At 39.1% G+C, this 9,812-nt stretch overlaps 1 long non-coding RNA gene across 2 annotated transcripts in view; it reads left to right on the top strand.

Annotated features, from left to right (window-relative positions):
- Positions 1–9,812, top strand: part of LOC123604947 — a 33,830-nt gene continuing 24,018 nt past the window's right edge. For both annotated transcript variants that reach the window (XR_006715532.1, XR_006715529.1), the window contains exons 1-3: positions 1–89; positions 3,316–3,455; positions 8,193–8,342. This is a non-coding gene — a long non-coding RNA (uncharacterized LOC123604947). The remainder of the gene's footprint in view (positions 90–3,315; positions 3,456–8,192; positions 8,343–9,812) is intronic.

Genomic DNA, 9,812 nt, shown 5'->3' with positions numbered 1-9,812 from the left:
CTATGTGTTTGGCCTATTCTAGGATCAGAAAACATGATGTTGAATGAAATGGGCACCATTCCAGCCTCACAAAACTTGGATCCTAACAGGTAAGATAGGTAACTGTTACAATAAATACATTACAGACTACCATAAGAAGACAATAGTATGATAAAAGAACTCAGAACTGCAGGTTTGGGGTGGAAGTTTGGGAAAGACTGGGCTCTGAAAGATGACAAGTTATCCAGGAAGGGAAACAGTGACTAGCAATAGGGAAAAGCATGTACAAAGGTTTGGAGGCAATGACACAACAGAAAGGTAGTGCATTTGAAGCACTCTGTGAGCAAGGGAATAAACTATCATTATTTTTCTCTCCTTTAGGATGACCTATATACTCAATACTTTTTAGTGACTTTCAAATTACATTGAAATTGATTTTTATTCACTATTATGGTTAAATGTCAAATTTTATTTTTTAACCTTAATAATTTGTCAACTTTTCAATAGGTTTGATTTTTTTATAGAACAAAAATTAAAATAAAATAAATCTGAGCCATTGTGACTTTCTCTTCAGGCCAGATACTAATTTCTAATATGAAAAACAGTGGTTTCAAATGAAATAATTTGAATTTATGGTCAATAGCTATGAGTACTAATTATTTAAATGTAACTATTTAAAACTTTGGGGAAAAAAGATTACAAAAGGAATCGGGTGGGTAAGTAGAGGGAACTCTTTCAAGAAAGTTTTTTGGTTTTGTTTTTGGGGGGTTTTTTGGTAAAGAAGAGAGAAATGAGCAGTAACTAGAAGGAAAATTGGGTCAAAAAATGGTTACTTTAAGATGTAAGAAACAACAATATGCCTGTATGCTGATGGGAAATATCCTGAAGAAAGGAGAAAACTGGCAATACAGGGGCGGCAGAAAGCAATGTCTTTGAAGATATGACATGGGAGGGGATATGAGTACTCATGGAAGGGTGGCCTTAGCAAGGAGCATGGACAATTTAATACCAAAGAACATGAGGCAGGGTACAAGGGAACAAAGACAGGTCAGAAGGTCAATGTGGTGTGAATTTGTGGACACAGTCTTCCGATTGCTTCATTTATCAGTGAATAAAGAAGATGCCCTACTGATACAGAATATGGGCGTGTGCTAAAGGTTGAGAAAAGAGCAGAGAGTAAGAAGTAGTCCCAGCAAATGGATGAGGGTAGGAGGACTAATGGACTAGGAAAACACAATATGATCACGAGGCAGCATTAAGGGCCATTTGAAATTTGTAATTACAAATAGAAAGTGAGAACAGCAAGAAATATTGTGATATTTTCTCCAATCACTTTTTTTTAAAGATTTTATTTTATTTATTTATTTAATGTTTATTTTACAGAGAGAGTGTGTGTGCATGCGAGCAGGGTAGAGGCAGAGAGAGAGGGAGACAGAAGATCCAAAGCTGGCTGAGTGCTGACAGCAAAGAGCCCAACCTGGGGCTCGAATTCACAAACCATGAGATCATGACCTGAGCCAAAGTTGGACGCTTAACCAACTGAGCCACCCAGGTGATCCTAAAGATTTTATTTTTAAGTAATCTCTGCACCCTATATGGGGCTCAAACTCACAACTCCAAGATCAGGAGTCAAATGCTCCACTGACAGAGCCAGCCAGGCAGCCCTCTCCTATCACTTTAACCAATGTGTATACAGGGCTGGTATTGGCAAAGTTTGGATTTATGAATAGTAGGATTTTTAGAAGCATGTATATATATTAAAGTGTGAGAAGGTCAGGGAGTTAAGGGTGTATGAAATGGAATGATTGTAATGACTGGCCGTGGGATTTTAGCTGGATAAGGTGAAGTAAGGACATGGGGGTGGTAGTACCAATGGATTTTATGTATTGGAATGGTGAAGTGATTTTTGAAGTTAGGTTCTTAGAGGGTGTAAGCTGCAAAAATTGGACAGGGTAGCCAGACAGTTGGATGCTCAAAATGGCTAAGAGAAATTGCAGGCATTGATAACATGAAATCTATATCTGACTTGGGATGGGAGTAAGTGGCTGAGTTGGGTAGAGGAGTCAAGGAACGGAGAGGCTGCTGAAGATACACCTATCTGGATATTGATGTTACCAAGAATTATGGCTGGAATAACACTAGACAGCATGATGAAGAATCAGCAGTTAAAATGTTCAAGGAATGAGGATGAGTGAAATGGGGTCAGCGGATGGCCGCCATGAGGCGAGGTAGTAGGTGGAAGAATTCCATGACATGAAATTCCAAGCTGAATGTTGTTAAGCAAAAGGGAGGTGGAGTGATGTGAAAGTGGCACCAAGGAGCAGGAAGAGAATTTCTTCTTTCTAGGCCCAGTAGTATTAGGGGTAAAGAGAAAGCATAGCTACCTTTTGAGAAAAATAAATATAAGTCACGTCTTCAGGGAGAGCCAGTTTTTAGTCAGAAGGTGAATTTTCAGAAAAAAAGGCTGAGGATATAGGGAAGTTGGCTGACTGACCAGAGGGCACAGTGAAAGGAAAGAAATCCACAAAACAACATGTAAGTTACTCTCTGGGGAAAAAGAGTTGATGGGGGAGTTCCAAACATTTGGAAACTGACATCAACTGTGAAGTTAATCTGATGGTAGCAATAGGAGATACTGTTGATAAGGCCATGACACAGGGGTGGTTACGGTGCGGGCGGGGGCTGGGGGTATCTGGTCAGAACATTCAGACTTCTTGGGCTCTCACTTCACTAAAACTGGCATCTTCCCTTCAGCCCAAGGCTACACAGAGACCCCCTCTGGCCCCTGCCAATGCAGGTTTGGAGGCCAGAGACATGGGGCAGTTGCCATCTAACGTGAGAGTTTCCTTCCACTGCCTTAGACATTATCCACAGCAGGAGGAATCACAAGGTGCTGGCTTTCTACGCATTTTGAAGACAAACCCACTCCTGAAGCCCATGCTTCTCTAAAGATAAGAACATTGGGGCAACAGTTGTGCCAATGCTGCCAGCACTTCTCATCTGGGGCAATGGCCTGTGACAACCAGAAGGCAACAAGGATGTCTTAAAAGTAGCACAGAGCAGAAGAATACTCATGTTTTTGCTATGGCTGGGAAGGGTATTCTGAAATATGGAAGTTCAGTTAGAACCTCCCAGAGGAATTTTTTTTTTTTTTAAGTTTAAAAGTTGGCTACTTTCTATCACCAAAATCTGAAACACAATGGCCTAATCAGTAACTGTGGACATTTTGAAACATCCTAATATTTAAAAGGAAATTAAAAGTAAGTCTTGCTTGCTATCAATGCTAAAAATCACAAATAGACACACACATTCTGAGTCACTGTAATAATTCTCTAGTCTCAGTTCACAGAATCTCTGCAGATTCAATCTGGCATCAAATAACAGCCCATTCTTCTCTGCCACCATGGCCACTGGGAGCTGATGAGGACAAAGATACAGCACCTTAGCTACAGAAAAGAAGAAAGAAGTGCTTTCAGGTGACATTTGGTTTGGGGGAAAGGCTAGAAATGTAAAAGTGTTTTTCTGAGCAACCCTGAGCAATACTGGAAAATTTCACCATGTTATCTTTTCTTACACCAATTCAAGTAGGAGTTAGGGTACCTTAGTTTACCTCTGCTTCTGTCCCTGATACTTGCAAGTCACCAAGTGACTCTCTTACAACTTCTCCATGTATCCAAGTGAAAAATGAAACTGCCCAAAAGTGTCAAAGAGGATTTCGGAGCCAATGCTGACTTGAGACCAGGGTGTTTCTACCTCCAAGTTGGAAAGAACGTTCACATCTTCATTTCCAGGCCTTAGCTAATAAGTGAGACACAAAAAGTGCTCCTCTCGGAAGAGACCTCACTTATGCCAGAGAGAACAGCCAGAGGCAGATGCCAAATTTAAGGTGGGAGCCTATAAGTAACAGCTACAAAGCGAATCAGGTTCTTAGAAGGACACAGTGCACCAAGAGGGACTGACAACTTTTTCTAAGTTGCATGCTAATGTGGCAATGAGGATTTAGCTCACCTGATACCATTTCACCTAAAGTCAATTCTCCTGATGCCAATTGACCTAATTAATTTGGCTAAAATTAGCATTTTCTAGAGCAGTGGTTCTTTTTTTTTTTTTTTTTTTCAACATTTATTTATTTTTGGGACAGAGAGAGAGCATGAACGGGGGAGGGGCAGAGAGAGAGGGAGACACAGAATCGGAAACAGGCTCCAGGCTCTGAGCCATCAGCCCAGAGCCCGACGCGGGGCTCGAACTCACGGACCGCGAGATCGTGACCTGGCTGAAGTCGGACGCTTAACTGACTGCGCCACCCAGGCGCCCCTAGAGCAGTGGTTCTTAATCTTGGATATGAAGTAGGTAATTCTGGCCTGGGGAATTTTTTAAAAAGTAATGTCTAGTCTACAACCCCAGAAATTCTGATTCCTTTTGGTTGAACCCAGGCATTATCACATACACAAGTAACAGATAAAACAAATAATAATATTTTAGTACAAATATGTCCCAAATATTACATGGGACATATTGCATGATACATGCTTATTCTAAGAAATTATTCATTATTTATGTAAAATTTAAATTTAATTGGCTATTCTATATTTTTACTTGCTAAATCTGGCAACTCTACCTGTAACTCTAGTTTTAGCCAGGATTGGCTCTATTTATGTAGATCAGACAGATTGGACTGGGTTTACTGAATGTTTTCTGATTATATTTGCATCTTTTTAAAAGCATAGTTTCCCCATTTCTAGGCAGTTCAAGGATTCACTTTTTACCTGTTTCTAAAGAACTATTAAATATCTATTATTTTCATATTCTATTGTATTTCATATAATTTATTTATAATATATTAGGCTTCATTTGATTCATCCAATGTAACCCTTTTGAGAGTATCTACTTCCTTTTTAATATTCCCTATTGTTTTGTATTCCTTTGTGCATTTACTAGAATTTCCACTGGGGGAAAGTGGAGAGATAAATAAAACAGATGATGGTAATTGTTCAAAGCTGGATGATGAGCACACAAGGGTTCACTGTACAATTCATTCTAATTTATGTAATGGAAACTTTTTAAAAAGGATTTTGTTTTATTTTCTTATGTAATCTCTACCCCTAATGTGGGGCTCGAACTCATGACCCCAAGATCAAAAGTCACATGTTCCACTGACTGAGCCAGCCAGGTGCCCATATGTAATTGAAGCTTTTGAAACAATTTTTAAATAAATTTTTAAAAACCACAGTTAATAAATGAAATAGACACTTCAGACAGGGTTTCAGACAGGGTTCAGTATTCCAAATAGCAAAGTAATACTAATTCATGATATATCAATAACCCAAAAAAACAAAAGAGAGAAAGAAAGAAAGAAGTCTCTCTCTTTCACACTTGTCTGCAGCCAAGTTCTCCTTATAGACAACCCACCGATGTCAAATCCTTGTGTCTCTTTCCAGGAGGATCTTCTATACATATGCCAGTATATATACACATATATTTTACAAAATGCTAATTTAATCTGTCTACTGATCTTAGTTTTTATTTTTAAAAATTTTAAATTTATTTTGAGACAGAGTTATAATTAAATTAGGAATTAAAACTTAGAATTTTTAACAAATGTTTATTTATTCTGAGGGAGAGAACAGGGGAGGGGCAGAGAGAGAGAGAGAGAGAGAGAGAGAGAGAATCCTAAGCAGGCTCTACACTGCCAGCACAGAGCCCAAAGCAGGGCCTGAAAACCCACAAACCGTGAGATCATGACTGGAGCCTAAATCAAGAGTCAAATGCTTAACCAACTAAGCCACCCAGGCATGCCATTGCTCTTAGTTTTAAAAATCTTTCCATATAAAGCTATCTTATTATTTACCACCTGCTATTTCATTGTATGAATCATACTGGCATTTACTTAAGCAATGTCCTGTTTTGGGATTCAGTGAGTTGTTTTTTTTATTAATTCCTGGTTATTATACAATGTTGCGATGCATATTCTTTTACAACCATCACTTCACACATGCTCAACTATTAGTATATTTCTTTAAAATAAATTCTTTTTAAAATTTTTAAAAATTTATTTTGAGAGAGAGAGCACACACACACACACACACACACACACACACACACACATATATGAGAGCAGGGGAGGGGACGAGAGCGAGAGAGACAGAATCCCAAGCAGAATCCACTGACAGTGCAAGATCTCACAAACCATGAGATTGTGACCTGAGTGGAAACCAAGAATTGAACACTTAACCAACTGAGCCACCCAGGTGTCCCTAAAACAAATTTCTAAACTGGAATTGTTAGGTCAGTATTTTTAAAAATTATAGCATAAAATTGTCACATTACTCTTACCAATTTATATCACATTAGCAATATGTCTGAGCTCAAATTACTCTCAAAAGCAAAGACTGAGACAATAGTTTCTGCACAGGTAATTAGTTTGGGAGATGATCCAAAGGACCAGGAAAAGTGAGAGAGAGAAAAGCCAATCCAGGATGCGTTATTGAGATAGCCACTGTGAGCAACTGAGGTTTCAGCCAGCCAGAACATTAAACAAGGGTGTAGGATGCCTCTTGTACTTGTTCACCCAAGGATCAAATGAGATAAACGTTTGTTTCTCATCACTCATTGGTTGAAGGTTGACTCAGAAGTGTTAAGTCCCATACTTCTGGGTAAACCTGCATCTTTAAGGACCAGAGTCCCTTAATAAGACATCAGAAAAGCCTTAGGAAAGAAAGCAAAAGACTTAAATGCATGCTTGAGGCAGGACCCTGTCCTCAGAAATGAGTCTAAGGTCACAGAAGATTTTGTTTATGGCAGCAACAGGCAGCATCAGGGGTTAAGTTTAGAGCACATGAGGGAAGGTACAAGTAAGTATGTGAAAGACCACAAATGAGAACACCTGGTGAATTGCATCCTTGCTAGCACACTGTGGCATTAAACTTTGTAACCATTTCCAATCAATGGATGAAAAAAGTTTATCTCAAAGGAGTTGTGTTTTGAATTTGTTTGAACCATATGTTTGAAACATCTGCATGTATTTTCATTTCTGTGAAATGTCCCTTGTACATTTTTCTATTTGTTTTGAGGGCTTTTCTCAATTTGCAGGAATTACTTCTATGAATAGAAATTAGCCCTTATTTGTGACATTAATAGATATTTTGCCTTTTGATTTTGTTCATGGTGGTCTTGCAATACAATTTTTAAAAATTTGTTTATAAAAAATATTTCATCTTTTATCACTTTAGTATTGTCATGCTTATAAAATCTTTCCCCACTTGGAGATTATTTTTAAAAATTCATCCGTTTAGTGGATCAGTCAGTTGAGCATCCGACTTCAGCTCAGGTCATGATCTCTAGTGGCTCATGATTTTGAGCCCCAGATCAGGCCCATGTTGTCAGCCTGTCAGCACAGAGCCCGATTTGGATCCTCTGTCTCCCTCTCTCTTTGCCCCTCCCCCACGTGCACCCTCTCCCTCTCTCTCTCTCAAAAAAAAAAAAAAAAAAGATAAATAAGACATTAAAAAAAATTTTTAAGAAAAAAATTGATCCATTTATAACAGAGATTATATTCTCTTTAGACAAAGAACCCTGTGTTTTAGTTGGTCACACACATCCTTGCAACTGGTTTTGACCATATGATTTTTTTTTTTTTTTTTTTTTTTTGCCAGTGATATATAAATGGACATGTTAGGTGGGACTTGTGGGAAACCTTTAAAAGACTTCCCTTCCTTCCTGTTCCTGAAATGGCTGGCGATCTAACAGCCATATTTAATTATGGGAGACCTTGACAATGAGTAAGTCTCATGCTGGGGATCACTGAGTAGAAGATATGATCCTAGGTCCCTAATGTCATAGTAAGGCTACCCTATCAGCTGGGACTCTCTATCTCCAGACTTCTTTTTATGAGAGAGATAGAACTTCCATCATTTTTATTCTAAAAATATATTGCAGTTTTTTAAAAAATATAACCTAAACTAATCCAAACTGCTATATCACTTATTACTTTTAATAGTATTATTATCTTTCTCTCCCATTTCCCCTTTCCATTGTATTATTAATGCACATTTCCAAGTCTTTAATAAATCTAAGACCCACACCTAAAGTCTCCATGTCTGCCACTTGGGGAGTTAGACTTCTATCAATGTGTGCAGAGAACCAGGACAATGACATGTGGGCTCCTTTTGAGGAGAATGGAAGACAAAATCTTACATGTTCTGCTGTGGTCTTAGGGTCGCTCTGAAGACTGAAGAGTAGAAGTCTAGAAGAAAGGCAGTTGGCCCACTGTGCTCCACTGTTTCTAAGCTCCTGATTCAGCAAACCTCTCGGGACACAGACCTAATGCATCCTCCTACTGAAACGTCAAGTCTGCATTTATTATGGTAATTATCTATTGCACAAATATATGGACTGAATATTGATTCTGAGATCACACACTGTAATCTATCTAACATACCTACTGAGCCAAATAACACCATCAATTTTTCACACTGTTTTAAAGCCAAATTTGCTGCCTGGATATTTAAAGGCATCTTGTACCCTGGTAAATATTTGACACCTGCTCTTGTGCTGATCTCAGCCTATCAATATCCACGCTTGTGGCTCGATAGGCCCATGTGGTTCTTATGATTGCAAGACGCTCCCAGCAATACCCATAAGGAAACTCTGAGGGAAAAAGAGAAAGCTTTATAACTTACAGATCATGGAAGTTATGTGGCAGAGCTGGGGCCAACGGCAGGGTCGCGGTATACAGAGGGCAGGGGAGCATGGGCGCATGCGTAGGCCTGAGCACACGTGGGTCTGGGGTTCTGCTTTTATTGGTGGCAAGGTTCTCGTGGCCTCACTCGTAATTTAAAACATACGAGTGAGAATTTAAAGCACGGGGAGAGGGATTCCTGGGCGGTTAGTTGGTTAAGCATGGGACTTCATTTCAGGTCATTATCTCACAGCTCGTTGAGTTCAAATCCCGTGTAGGGCTCTGTGCAGACAGACAGCTCAGGGACTGGAGCCTGCTTCAGATTCCGTGTTCTCCCTCTCTCTTTGCCCCTCCCCCAATCGTGCTCTGTTTCCCTCTGTCTCTCAAAAGTAAACGTTAAAATAAAAAATAAAATGTGGGGAGAGAAAAAACAAGCTACCAGAAAGGCCAGGTATGGAAATTAACAAAGACGGGGAGTGGGGGGCAGCTCTTTTTCCAGTCTCTCAGCTGGCACTGCCACTTGAAATAGTCATCTTCGAGGTGGGTGCCTGTTAAAGTGAATGCCTCAATAATCAAAACTTAAGTCAGGCAATTGCATTACAAAAAGAAAAGCCAATTATCACTTAGCTTACAGTACAACCCTGTCAGATCAATTAAATCATAATCTTCTGATAGAAAAAGTGTACAACTGTTTGGTAATCAAAGACATACAAATTAAACCATAGTGGTTTGCTTATCTTATTTTCGAAGCTGAAAATGACTCATAATATCCGTTAAGCAAGGTGTAGAAATTCTTATAAACTAACTGTAGGAGTATACTGCATTTCCAGGGGCCAATTTTGTAATGTGTATAAAAGGTTTAATGTGCATATTGTTTTACTTAGTAATTCTACTTTTGGAACCTATCTTGCAGGAATACTGGACTAATGTGCCAAACGTGGTAAAAGAGTGTTCATTGTAGTGCTGTTTACAGTGGTAAAAATATATAAAACCTTTAATATCAATGAACAGGGACCGGTTAAGTAAATTATATAACCATGTCAGGAAATATGTGTAAATGATTTAAAAGATTTATCGGGGTGCCTGGGTGGCTCAGTCGGTTGGGCATCCGACTTCAGCTCAGGTCATGATCTCCAGGTCCGTGAGTTCAAGCCCC

The sequence above is a fragment of the Leopardus geoffroyi genome, chromosome A1, assembly GCF_018350155.1.
Source record: "Leopardus geoffroyi isolate Oge1 chromosome A1, O.geoffroyi_Oge1_pat1.0, whole genome shotgun sequence".
NCBI classification, from domain to species: domain Eukaryota; kingdom Metazoa; phylum Chordata; class Mammalia; order Carnivora; family Felidae; genus Leopardus; species Leopardus geoffroyi.
The sequence above is the reverse complement of the archived record's forward strand: the minus strand, read 5'-3'. Positions and strand labels throughout refer to the sequence as shown.